The sequence below is a fragment of the Lynx canadensis genome, chromosome A2 (genome assembly GCF_007474595.2).
Source record: "Lynx canadensis isolate LIC74 chromosome A2, mLynCan4.pri.v2, whole genome shotgun sequence".
Lineage (NCBI taxonomy): Eukaryota > Metazoa > Chordata > Mammalia > Carnivora > Felidae > Lynx > Lynx canadensis.
The window spans coordinates 166,159,338-166,173,047 of record NC_044304.2 but is presented as its reverse complement, the minus strand read 5'-3'; positions in this window follow the sequence as shown (position 1 = coordinate 166,173,047).

Sequence of the window (13,710 nt, the reverse complement as noted above, 5' to 3'; positions counted from 1 at the left end):
AGGAGGGCCGCCCAGGATGGGGGCGGGGTGCCCGGAGGAAGGACAACCAGTGCCGGCTGGGGGTGGGGGGGATTTTATAGTCCCCACAGGTCCCGCGGGGGCAAACAAGCCCTGTAGAAGCTAACTTAGAGGGGAAAGACCGTCATCCACATCAGGGAAAGTAACACTTGGCACCAGGGGCGCCTGGGAGGCTCAGTCGATTAAGCGTCTGACTCTTGCTTTCCGCGCCTGGTTCTCGAGTTCCAGCCCTGCACCGGGCTCTACGCTGACAGTGCAGCACCTGCTTGGGATTCTCTCTCTCCCTCTCTCTGCCCCCTCCCCGGCTCACTCTCTCTGTCTCTCAAAATAAATAAAAGTAAACTTAAAAAAAATTGCACCAGCAAAGAAACATCTTACCGCATAAGGGAGCGAGCTATGAACAATATTAACACAACCATATACTATCGTAAGCATCCGGGATCGGTGTGTGGGGGGGTGTATGACAGGGTTAAACCACGGTTCCCCATAGGAACCAACGGGGTAGCTATTCACAGTATTCATCCGCATGAGGAAGGCTCTAGAAACAACAGCCAGAAGAGATAGCTGTGTCAGCACAGAAATTCCAAGTGGTGGGGGTGGGGTGGAGGGCTGCTATTCTGTTATAAGCTGCCCAACGCGTTACTTTTTTTTTTTTTTAAGGTTTATTCATTTTTGAGAGCGAGAGAGAGGACGAGCTGGGGAAGGGCAGAGAGAGAGGGAGACACAGAATCCGAAGCAGGCTCCAGGCTCCGAGCTGTCAGTACAGAGCCCAGCGTAGGGCTCGAACTCACAAACCGCGAGATATGACCTGAGCCAAAGTCGGACGCTCAACCGACTGAGCCACCCAGGCACCGCCCCCCGCCTTTGACACCTTTAAAAAGGTATACGTATCAGAACACGGCACCAGTGGGTGAAACTCAGTGTGGGAGCCCCAGGGACGCAGGCACGGAGGGCTGGACGGGCTCCTGGCCGCACATGAGGGCCAGTCGGGGGCGAGTCGTCCCTTGTGGTGGGGGCCGTCGGGCTTTGTGGGAGGCTGTCCCTCCAGCTGCCAGCAGCGTGTCCCTGGGGGGTGGGCGACAGTCGAGAGCAGCTGTCCGGGGCGCCTGAGGTCCCCGCAGGCCCTGTGCCCGCGCTCGAGACCCCGGCTGGATGCCTGGCTCAGCTGGCGGTGTGCTCCGGAGGGAGACAGCACCCAGGGAAGAAGGCAGGGCCGCCGGCCTGGTGGGGCCGGAAGGGGACATGTTCGGGCTGGGGAGATGCCCTAAGGCAGCCCCCGGACCAGCTCCCCCTCTTCTGCGTCTCAGCTCCGGTCTCGATCCGGCCACAGACTGCTGGGGCTCTGGGCCTCGAGGGGCGGCCCACACAGCCGTGCCTCTGGCCAGAAGCCCACTCTGGACCTTTCGGGATGCACATCTGCAGAGACAGTCTCTCTGATACCCGGTTATACCTGCAGCAAGGGACACGGGGGACAGCAGGGCTTGCCTGGGGCGACGTGGCTTGCAGGGGCCTCAGGCTGCCCTCTGTGGCCTGGGGGCAGCATCGCGGGACCCCCGTTCCTTCTCTCAGAGAGCCCTTCCTGTCCTCAGCGGCGTCTGTGGCCCCCAAACGGCTAAGGGCCACCCCCTTCGAGTGGGGCTCGGCCCGGCTGTCAGCCTCTCCAGCCCACAGATCTGTCCTCGGCCACAAAGGGCAAAGCTGTGGGGTGACAAGCCAGGCTGGTGCCGGAGGGCAGAGCGGTGTCATCACGTCCCTCAGGCATCGAGGGACGACGGCTCCTGGACGTCTGTGCGTGGAAAGAATTCCCAGCCTCTCCTCTGTGCCTTCCCCCCACTGATCTGGCTTCCAGCCGTTTATGCCCATGAATGAGGGGGAAAAGTGTATCTTTCTTCAGTAATGTGCCTGCGACCAAAGCGCCTCATTTAGAAATTCATTTCGGCAGAGGCCGTGGCCTCTGTTACCGTTTTGCCTGGGCCCCGGGGGTGAAGGCTCTCACCTTGCTGGCTTCAGACGGTCCTGCTCGAGCGTCCCGTTCCGCTGCCAGGTCTCAACAGCAGGCAGGAACAGCCGGGGGTCACCGGAGGCCCCAGTTCCCCGCCGGGTCAGACAGACGGGTTTGGGAGCCAGAGACGGGAAGGCAGGTGTGCGCACCCGGCCGGAGCCCTGCTGCCCCTTCCTCCCGTACCCGAGCCCTGACAATGCCCGCCGCACTGATCCGCCGGGGGATCCAGACCCGTTTTCCTCCCCGAGCACTGGGGGGCGGGGGGAGACTGAGTCCCGGAAACCCCTGATGAGGCAGTCTGCCAACGGGCCGTGAGCCGCCAGTTAAACCACCAGCCGACCGTAAGGTGACTGGGGAGGGGTCCGGGGGGACCCGGTGGCTGCTTCCACAGCATCAGGGACTCTCCCTTCTGGTTGTCGACGTTTCGGCCACCGACGTGGCACCCTTCCCACACTGTCATTTTCAGCAATCTGGAGAACTGGCCCCAAATCCCAGTCCCCCGTGACCCCAGCGAACAGATTGTCTAAAGCTCTGTCGTGTTTGCCTGTTTAACAAAGAGAACAGGGTACCGACAGGCGAACTGCCACCGGGTTGGCCTGGCGGGACACACCCCCGGCCCCCTTGGCCGCTGAGGAGGGCGCGCGCCCGGGAGGACGCAGGTGCCGCAGTGGCCACCAGGGGGCGCGGGCGCCACTTGGAGAACGTGACCAGGCGCCACCGGGAACCAAGGCGGGCACACAAAGGGCCTCCCCATCCCAGCCCCAGCAGGGACGGCGCCCCCGAGTGTAGGGAGCATGTGTCTGTGGAAGGCGTGGCCCGGGCCACAGCGGTTCATTCTAGAAGGGGGGGGTGGGGGGTGGGAGTGGCGTGGAACCTGGGGACAGAAGCAGCCCTCGCCACAAGCACAGCCACGTCTGTTCCAGGAAACGCCCCACGTGCAGGACGCGCTGGCCACAAGCCCACATCAGGAGGAAACGTCTGGCGACCGTGGGAAGGTCTTTGAACCAAGGTGGGGTGCTTTCCCGACGGGGGTCCCCACGGTAGCGAGAAGTGGTTTCCAGAAGGCTGATCTTTGGTCAAGCAGGCTCCCCTCCGCTCCCCCCGGTGTCTGGGGGGGGCAGGCAGGTGAGGCCCAGGCCCAGGCTATTGTTGGGGTTCGGGCACTGGCTGTGGAGGGGGCTGTGCCAGGCAGGGACGGCGAGTGAGGCCGGCACCCCGCGCTTCAGTCCCTGCGACTTTGATGTGGGGACATGTTTGGAAAGGGGGGAAGGCGTCCCTGGCGTTTAGTGGGGAGGGGGCTCCGTGCCCCGTTTCCTCCTCCGGCTGTGGGAACAACCCCAGTTCATCGGCTGTGGGACAACAGTGGGCTGACGCAGGAAGCCTCAATGGGCCAATGGATGACGGCCGTGCTGTGATGCTCACCGCCCTTAGGAGGAGGGGACCGGGAGGGCCATCAGATGGTGCCACGCGCTGGTTGATTCTAGGCTCTCGGCTCAGATCGAATTTCTCCCGGGTCTGTTTCCACCATTTCACCTTCAACAAAATACCTAATCCAACAGGAACATCCGATTGCTCGGTTCCCCCACTCATTTGTTCACTGGCTCAGGAAACTTTATTGATTTCTGGGCTAAGTGACAGAATAATGTGTTGTGTTCACACAGCGGAAGGGTCCATCCTGGGGATTGCTCTAAAAACTGAGAACAGCCTCTTTTGGAGGACATCGGACAGGGCCCGGCCGCTTCAGGCAACTTTCACACAATCTATTCTGGCCCATCTTTACCACACTTGACCTTTGTAAAAAAAAGACTCAGGAACCCAGAGAGGGCGCCACACTGGATACGACTTGTCACTCCAACCCAGATACTGCAGGGTGAGGAGGGCTATTACTAGCATGGGTTGCACAGAAAAGACAAAGACCTAACTTTCCTCACATACAAAGAGGCCCTAGAAGTGAGAAAACGGTAACAATTAAAAAACAAAAACCTTGGGAGCGCCTGGGGGGCTCAGTCAGTTAAGCGTCCGACTTCAGCTCAGGTCACAATCTGGTGGTCGGTGAGTTCGGGTCCCGCATCAGGCTCTGTGCTGACAGCTCGGAGCCTGGAGCCTGCTTTGGATTGTGTCTCCCTCTCTCTCCCTGCTCCTCCCCTAATCGCGCTCTGTCTCTCAAAAATAAATAAATGTCGGGGTGCATGGGTGGCTCAGTTGGTTAAGCGTCCAACTCTAGCTTTCGGCTCCCGTCATGATCTCACGGTTCATGAGTTCAAGCCCTGCATGGAGCTCTGCACCAACAGTGCCTGTTTGGGCTTCTCTCTCTCTCTCTCTCTCTCAGTCTCTCTTCCCCTTCCCAGCTCTCTCTCTCTCTTTCAAAGTAAATAAATAAACTTTAAAAACAATAAACAAGTAAACGTTAAAGAAACTAAAAACTCCAACCAAACAAACAAAAAACCCCAAAAACCTTGTAGAAAACTCACAAGAGAAGGGGCACCTGGGTGGCTCAGTCGGTTAAGTAGCCGACTTCGGCTCAGGTCATGATCTCGCAGCTCATGAGTTCGAGCCCCGCGTCGGGCTCTGTGCTGACCGCTCAGAGCCTGGAGCCTGTTTCAGATTCTGTGTCTCCCTCTCTCTCTGACCCTCCCCCGTTCATGCTCTGTCTCTCTCTGTCTCAAAAATAAATAAACGTTAAAAAAAAAAGAAAACTCACAAGAGAAGACACAAATGGTTAAAACCGCCCTGAGAGCCGCCCGGTCTCACTGGAGAAACGCAAGATAAAAACGAGAAACCATTTCTACCTGCAGATTGGCCAACGGGTAAAGGCCCAGGCGTGAGACTGTCAGCCGTGAGAATGCGATCAGGCACCACAGCACTGAAGGGACCTCCACAGCCTCTAACAAGCGGCCAGATACGCACACGCCATAAATCCCGATGTTTCGCTTTTGGAACTCCGGCAACAGAAATACTCAGGCAAGGTCACGAGGACGACTGGACAGGCGTGTCTGCCTGACCGCTGGTTATGATGGTGAAAGTTGGAGATGACCTTATGCTCTCCAGAGGGGGAAACTGAAATAGCTTAAAATCTATTCTTTTGTTTGTTTCAGATTAAAAAAAAAAAAGTTTATTTTTGAGAGAGAGTGAGAGGGCAAGAGAGGGGCAGAGAGAGAGGACAGAAGGTCTGAAGTGGGCTCTGTGCGGACAGCAGTGCGCCCAATGTGGGGCTCGAACTCACGAACCGCGAGATCACGACCTGAGGCAAAGGCGGATGCTTAACTGACCGAGCCACCCAGGTGCCCCAGTAGCTTAAAATCTTTTCGATAAAAGGGCGTGTGGCTGTTAAAAAGAGAGAGAGTGCTCTAAGGGGAATGTGGTAAATCGTCTGCATCAGACGGGACTCTGTCAACCTCGCCTTCTCTCAGATCCCTTACCCGGCTTCTGAAATGGCCAGGGGGTCCCCCCAGTGCCTGAGGTTGGCCAGCTACGCCTTGAGTCTCTGGTTCCCACTGCCCTTTCTGGGCTCGGATGAAGCACCAAGTTCAAGGCCGTGGGACCTGGTTCCCGCCGCAGCTGACAAGGTAGCTAAGGGACACGGCCCGGAGACGGGGGATAGCTGCAAACTTCAGTTAATGGAGGGGGCGCAGAGCAGGCAGCTGTGTGCTCTCTCCAGTGCCCGTCGTCCAGGCCAGGCATGGCTTTTCCATACAACCTGCCCGGAGGTCTCCCCCGTGGCTAAAAACCCAGCGTTCCTCTCCACGGCCCGTGACAAAGCCTCAGCAGCCCCGGGGCGGCTTGGTTAGCTCTCTGGGCGCCCGCACCCACCTCTCCACCCTTCCTGTCCTCACTACTGTCTCCCAGGGGTTACACCTCCAGGAAGGTGCTAGCACTTATGCCTCTCCTTGGCTTTTGTTTTCTAGGGAGTGTGAGCTAAGCCGGCTTCCAAGTGAGGTGTGTGTCTGTTTGCTTTTAGAGCTTATTTATTTATTTTGAGGGGGGAGGGGCAGAGAGAGGGAGAGAGAGAAGCCCAAGGAGGCTCTGCACCATCAGCACGGAACCTGACACGGGGTCCGATCTCATGAGCCGTGAGATCATGACCTGGATGCTTGACCGACTGAGCCACCCAGGTCTCCCCGTGGTGAGGTTTTTATTTCAGACATCCTACTCAAAATTGCAACCTCACTCACTGGAAGTGAGTGAACCTTCCAGCCTCACTCCTAATCCTCTTTGTGTTGATTTCTTCCCCATAGCACTTGCCATCTTCTAGCATACTGTATCATTTGTTTGTTTACTAGTCTGGTGCTCAGTGTCTGTTGTCCCCAGCTGGAAAGGACACTTGAAGGAGGGGGGGCCTTTGTTTTGCTCAAGTGCCTAGAACAGTTCCTGGGACACGAAAGGCACTTACAAAACACTCGATGGATGAATGGATGAATGATTTGTATAACTGATATCAAAATATATTCCTGATATCCCGTTGGGTAAAAAGCATAGTTTTCAACATCCTGTGTTCAGGGATTGGCAGACGTAAGGTGTCAGTACCACCTAGAGTGATCTACAGACTCGACCCAATCTCTGTGAAAACACAATGGCTTTTTTTTTTTTTTTTTTTGCAGATATTGAAAAAAGTCATCTTAAAATCCAAGTGGAATCTCAAGGGACCCCAGAGAGGAAAAATGATTTGGAAGGAAGGAAGAACAAAGTTGGAGGACCCAGAAAAATGATTCGGAAGGAAGGAAGAACAAAGTTGGAGGACCCACACTTCCCGATGTCAAATGTATTACAAAGCTACGGTAATCAAAACAGTGTGGTGTGGCATGGAGACTGACACACACATCAACGGAACACAATAGAGTCCAGAGATAAACCCCTGTGTATGTGGTCAAATGATCTTCAACATAAGTACCAAACCACTCAAGGGGGAAAGGACAGGCTCTTCAACAAGCGGTGCTGGGAAAACTGGACATCCACATGCGAAAGAATGAAGTTGGACCATTATCTTACGTCACATACAAAAATTAACTTAAAGTGGATGAAAGGCCTAAATGCAAGACCCCAAACTAAAAAACTCCCAGACAAAAACAGGGGGAAAGCTTCACGTCATTGGGCTTGGCGGTGGTCTCTCGGATATGACACGAGACACACAGGCAACAAATGCAAAAGTAGACAAATAGGACGACATCAAACTCAAAAACTTTTGTATAGGAGAAAACACAACCAACAGAGTGGAAAGGCAGCCTAAAAATGGGAGGAAGTATTTACAAATTATATACCTGATACGGGGATAATACTCAGAATAAAGAGTACTTCTACTATTCAACATCAAAAATGAACCCAATTCAAGAATGGGCAAAGGAATTGAGTACACATTTTTCCAAAGATGGTATACAGATGGCCAATAAGCATTAACCTCACTGAAGTCAGAGAAATGCAAATCAGAACCACAGTGAAATATTCCTTCACATCTGCTTAGGATGGCTTCTATCGAAGTAACAAACAGAAAATAACAAGTGTTGGCAAGGATGTGAGAAGTTGGAACCCTTCTGCACCGCTCGTAGGATTGTAAAATGGCGGAAAACAGTGTAGAGATGTCTCATAAAAATTTTAAAAAGAACTACCATATGATCCAGCAATCCTGCTTCTGGGTATATACTCAAAAGAATTGAAAGCAGGGTCTCAATGCGATCTTTACACAACACCCTCATAGCAGCGTTCTTCTTGATAGCCAAGCGTTGGAAGCAACCCAAGCGTCCATCAACGGGCGTTTGCCAAATGGATAAACAAAATGTGGTCCATTCAAGCAATGGAACGTTACTCAGCCTTCAAAAGGAAGGACATTGTGACCCCTGCGACAGCATAGATGAACCTTGAGGTAATTATGCTGAGTGAAATAAGCCAGTCATAGAAGGACATGTGATTCCCTTTATATGAGGTACCTAGAGTAATCAGATTTAAGACACAAAATAGGATGGCAGGCGCCAGGGGCTGAGGGTGCAGGATGGGAGTTAGTGTTTAATGGGGACAGAGCTACAGGTACCCCACTATATGTATTATTCTAACTATTTGTGTGTATCAGAAAAGACCTGGAAGTATACACACCACATTGTACTTACTCCTGGAAGTAAAAGTGGGAGGAGAGAATTCTAATTTTTTTTATCCATTTCTATATGGCATTTTCAGAAGGAAAGGATATTACTATTACAGTTTTTTTTAACCAGAAAAATAAGGTTTAATATTTATAAGGTTTAGAGGAATAGGTAGGGAGAGAGATGATAGTTGGTTAGCTAACTAGTTAAAGATAAATGCTTGCTTACGAGTGCTGAAACTCTGTCCACTTCTCCATCTTAAGAAGGATTATTATTTTTACTTCTCCAGGTAAAATTTGTTATTTCTATTTTTGTGCATTTATGCTTCAGGATTGAAATTCTAGAAATCAGAAGTAGGGTCCTGTAAAGTAGGCTATAAAATTCTCCTGGTGGGCTTCTCTATAGATGGCCATAGTAGCCAGGCAAAGCAGAGTAGAGCAAACAAAAGGAGTAAAGAGATGATGATGGTGGTGGTGGTGATGATGATGTCATGGCGGTGAGGGTGGTGAGGGTAGTGATGGTGGTAGAGGTGGTGGTGATGGTGGTGGTGATGATGGTGATGGTGGTAATGGTGGTGATGGTGGTGATGATGATGGTGGCGATGATGGTGATGGTGGCGATGGTGGTGATGATGGCGATGGTGGTGATGGTGGTGATGGCGATGGTGGCTATGGTGATGATGGTGATGGTGGTGATGGTGATGATGGTGGTGGTGATGATGGTGATGGTGGTGATGGTGGCGATGGTGGCGATGGTGGCGATGGTGGTGATGATGGCGATGGTGATGATGGTGATGGTGGCAATGATGGCGATGGTGGTGATGGCGATGGTGGCTATGGTGGTGATGGTGGCAATGATGGCGATGGTGATGGTGGCGATGGTGGTGATGGTGATGATGGTGATGGTGGTGATGGTGATGATGATGGTGATGGTGATGATGATGGTGGTAGTGATGATGGTGATGGTGATGGTGGCGATGGTGGTGATGGTGATGGTGGTGATGGTGGTGATGGTGGTGATGGTGATGATGATGGTGATGGTGGTGATGGTGATGGTGGTGATGATGGTGATGGTGGTGATGGTGGTGATGGTGATGATGGTGATGGTGGTGATGGTGATGATGTCACGGTGGTGAGGGTGGTGAAGGTAGTGATGGTGATAGAGGTGGTGGCGATGGTGGTGATGATGGTGATGGTGGTGATGATGGCGATGCTGACAGTAGTTAACATTTATTTAGCTCATACTCTTGCCAGGCTATAACAACTCCATGAGATAGGTACTATTATTGTGCCCATTTTACAGATAAGGAGAGTGGGACGCTGAAAGTTCATCAGCCAAGTGTGTGTAGCTAGGAAGGGGTGCAGCCCTGCACTTGAACCTGGTCTTAGAGCCAATATCCTGGTCTGCCTTTCCTCATCTCCACTGCAGGAGAGAGCAGAGTGACGTCAGCTGGGCACAGCAGAGCAAAGCCTGTGGGACAGGGTGGCCCTCGGGAAGAGGGAGCAGAACTCACGGGTCTGTGTCATGGGATGGGCTCAGGCTCATAGCACCAGGAAGCTCCAGGAGAAATCCTCAGAGCCAGGAGGGTGGTGAGAAAGGCACGAGCCTCCCCGTAATCACGTTTCTGCCATCAGTAAGGTCAAGATCAGAGCTTCAGCTCCTGGGGTGGGGGACGTGGCTAGGGAGAGGGGCAGGGCTCTGTTCCAGGAGGGCACAGGCTACTTGGGGGAAGCCCGGTGATGTGAATTAGGGCACACGGTGCTCACAACGGGAGCCCAACGAGCATAACCCACACCCCACCGCTATTACGACAGAGTGTCCCAGTGCAGGGGAAGGAGGGCGACGGGGAGCCCGGGGGACAGCAGTCCCTGCTTGCTTGGCCACACCGGCGGCTGCTCATAGGAGCAGCGCCCGGCCCAGAGGTTAGCACTGGGATGCACCAGTGGGAGGAAGAGCTGGGGCTGGACGGAGGAGCTGGGAGAGGCCACGCTCGGACACGGCAGGTTTGGTGTCCCCTCGGGCTTCCAGCCCCTCACCTGTGCAGCGGAGGGGCAGATGTGGATGGTTCCTAAGACATTCCCGCCTCCAGTGTGACTGCATTCCCAGTAACAGAAGAGAATTCCAGCCAGGTCTTCCCACGGGCCCCGCGTCTTCGGGCCCCTGGGAAGGGCAGGGATCTGGCTGCCGAGCGGAGCCGGGGCTGGGCCTGGGGTGAGGTTCCCCGGGGGGCGGGGGAGAGGGGCCTGGGCGTGAGCTTTCACTGTTTTGTTTTCCGGAGTCTGTCGTCCTCAGGGCCAGCTGCAGAGAGGAGACTGACGGATCTCAGTAGGACAATCTGACACCGGCCGTTGACACGCTACCTGGTTAGCGCTAACTTTAATCTGAGCCACTCAGGTCCACACAGGCCGGCCAACTCTTCCTTGCTGACCGTGTACAGCCTTTCAGAGTCTGGCTCCCAAGCCCTGGACTGGCTTTGTGGGTTCTCCGTCCATTTCTCCACCACTGCCTGGGAAATGAAGCGTCTCCACGTTCCAAATGACAGCAATCGAAAAGTGAATCGTACGGTCATTTCCAACTATCTATAATACAGCGTGAATATCCTACCTTAGGATGGGTCGGATGATTTGGAAGAGATTTCAATACACTTGTACTGGAGACAAAAGGACTTTGGGTCTAGCTTGGGAGACGCCCAGAAGTCTGGATGAAGTGGGCAAGTAAGTATGCAGACCAGCAGGTCTCCTGTGCTTCCGGAAAAGTCAACGTTGTTGTAGGAGACAGGACACGAACAGAGTTAGTATCTCGGGTTCTGGGGTCTGGGCCAACGTGTCACGGGACCGCCGTCCCCCCGAAGGCATGGGGGCAGGACATGTCCCAGCCTCCATCCTCCCTGGGTGTGGACACATCGCTGCAGAGCCCGGCAGCACGCGGCATCCTCTCCGTGCTTCCCCGACCATCCTCTGTTCGCTGGTCTGCGTCTACGATTCCCCCCCCTTGGGCAAGGACGCCTGTCCTGCTGGATCAGGGCCCACCATCGTGACCTTGTCTTCCCTTGCTCACGACCGCAAGGATCCTCTTTCCAAACAAGGTCACATTCTGAAGTGCTGGGAAAAGGGAGGCTTTTTTGCGTTAAAGACGGGTTCATAATGTCAGGTGCCTGGGTGTTTAACAACCTCCCTCCCTCTTTCACTATTATGAAAACACCTACCGTCATTATCATTCCTGATGGTTTTAAATGACCAACAGTACACCTGCAAATTCCTGTATGTGCCTCTTAAAAGATGCAACAATTTCAATGAGAAGCTCCCAGACGGGGCTGCTCCGTGTGCCCGGATTTTTAAAAGGACTGGAAGCTTGCTGCTAACCCCATAATGGGAAATAACCTGCAGACTCTCCCTCCTTTGGACGCGTGAAACTCTGAAATGATCTTTCCCGTGACTTGTTGGCATGCTGACCTTTTTCCAGACGGCTCGGCCAGCTGGCGGGGCGTCCGAGGGAGACGGATAGTGACGTGTGATGGAGCGGGAGGACGCAAACCCCAGAACCGGCCCGACAGGCCGGACTTGTGGAGGGCTATTGATTCCAGCAGGCTGTCTGAGCAGGGCTCGCACCCCTCCCTCCGCACCCCACCCCCCCAGGCCGGCTGCAGGAACCAGGAGTCAGGGAGGAAGCCGCTCATTAGGGGCACAGCCACTCTCCTCACCCAGAGAGCTTTCTCCCAGCTTAGCCCCACACCTGCCCTGCCCTCGTTGGGTCTTTGCAACAAAGGTGACTGACAGGAACCTCGGGGGCTGGTGATGCCAGCTGCTCAGGCTGGCCGGGGGCACCGGGCCCACGTGTGGGAGAACGAGGGCAGGCACGAAAGCAGGCAGATGGCCAACGAGGCACGACGTGAAGGGCAGCCTCAGGCCTCCCGGGAGCCAAAGCTCACAGCATGGAGCCCAGAAAAGGCCAGGCGTAAGGGTGTCCGTGTGCACGGGGGACGGGCAGGGGTGCGGTTAGCGGAGGGAAGGGGGGCTCCGGGCTCTAACGACTTTCAGTCAGCAGCCACAGCTGCCCCGCATTCGATCCGGCCAGTGCAGCCGGCTGTGGCTGGCGGAGGCCGGCGGCGTGGACGGCCCAGCGCAGCCCGGCCCGGTGCCGGGAGGAATCGCCCGCGGTGCCGCCACCCTCGCTGACGTGGGGCGCGTGGCAACACGGCGGCCCAGGGCAGCGAGCCAACGTTTCGTCACGCAGACGTGACCGCTTGCCTCGGAGGAGCCCTCGTGGAAGCGCCACCGAGACCCTAGCGAGTTCAGGATGGCGTTGGCAGGTTGGCGAGCCCACGCGGGAAGGGCCGGGCACAGCGGCGCGTGGGCGGACGGGGGTCCGAGCGAATGAATGAATTCGTTTACTCGACATTCCTCCGGCCGAGTGTCCGAGGCCAGGCCAGGCGTGGAACAGGACGGCGGGGCAGCCTCCCCCTGGCGGGCTCACGGCTGGCGAGGACAGGGCCCTGCGGCCCCAGGAGCTCCAGGGATGGACGTGCTGTGGGAAGAGGGCGACGCTGGCCGAGGTCTGAAGGATGAAAACGCTACACCGCACAATCGCAAACGGACGGCTTCTCAGAGACACAGCGAGAAGACTCCTTGCGTGGACTGAGCGTGTGTCTTCCCCGTGCTCCTGAACTTGAGAACGTGCATCGGAAGGAATAAGGCGCCGTGGCGAACTAGGAAAACAGGTGCCAAAACACTTCGCCAAATTCAGTGTCCAATAAACGGACATGGTAAAGAAATACCACTCGTCGGGGCGCCCGGGCGGCTCAGTCGGTTGAGCATCTGACTTGGGCTCAGGTCATGATCTCGCGGTCCGTGAGTTCGAGCCCCGCGTCGGGCTCTGTGCCGGCAGCTCGGAGCCTGGAGCCTGCTTGGGATTCCGTGCCTCCCTCTCTCTCTGCCCCTCCCCCGCTCACACACACACACACACACACACACACTCTCTCTCTCTCTCTCTCTCTCAAAAATAAACATTAAAAAAAAAAGAAATACCCCCTGTCACGTGGGCCATTTTGTCTTCAAAGTCAGGAGTCCGGCAGGACCCCGCCCCCGCAGCACTCTGCCCATTTGTTCTTTCCAGCTGACCTCATGCCCAGCACTCGCAGGTGTTTCTAGAAATGCTCGCGTAAATCTCTCCGGCGTGAATCTCATGAAGAAAATCCACAGAGCGCCAGGATTAGGGGTTGGGATTGGCTACGTTTCGTGTGTCTTTCTCTACATATTTTGGCCGTACTCAGGGATCAACAGGAAATCCCTCCCGTGGCCAATTTATTGCGCATCAACCCACCTCCTTTTCAAGGGCAAGCCTGACGGTAGCTTCGTGGGGAGTGGGCCAGAGTCTCAGCGCATAATATATATTGGAGCCGAATTGTAATGTCCGTATTAACAGTTCACAATATAAAGACAAAAGCTGAAACTCTCGTACAGCGAGTGTTGTTAGGTCTATCTTAACACACGAAAGAGAAAAGACAGGTTTAGATTTAAGTCAGTCCCCTTCCCTTTTTACCAGCACGGTGGTGGGGGTGCCTGGAATTCAAGGCCAGGGCAGTGCCAGGACACTGGGCGACTTGAGTCGGGTGCCGGTCTTCAA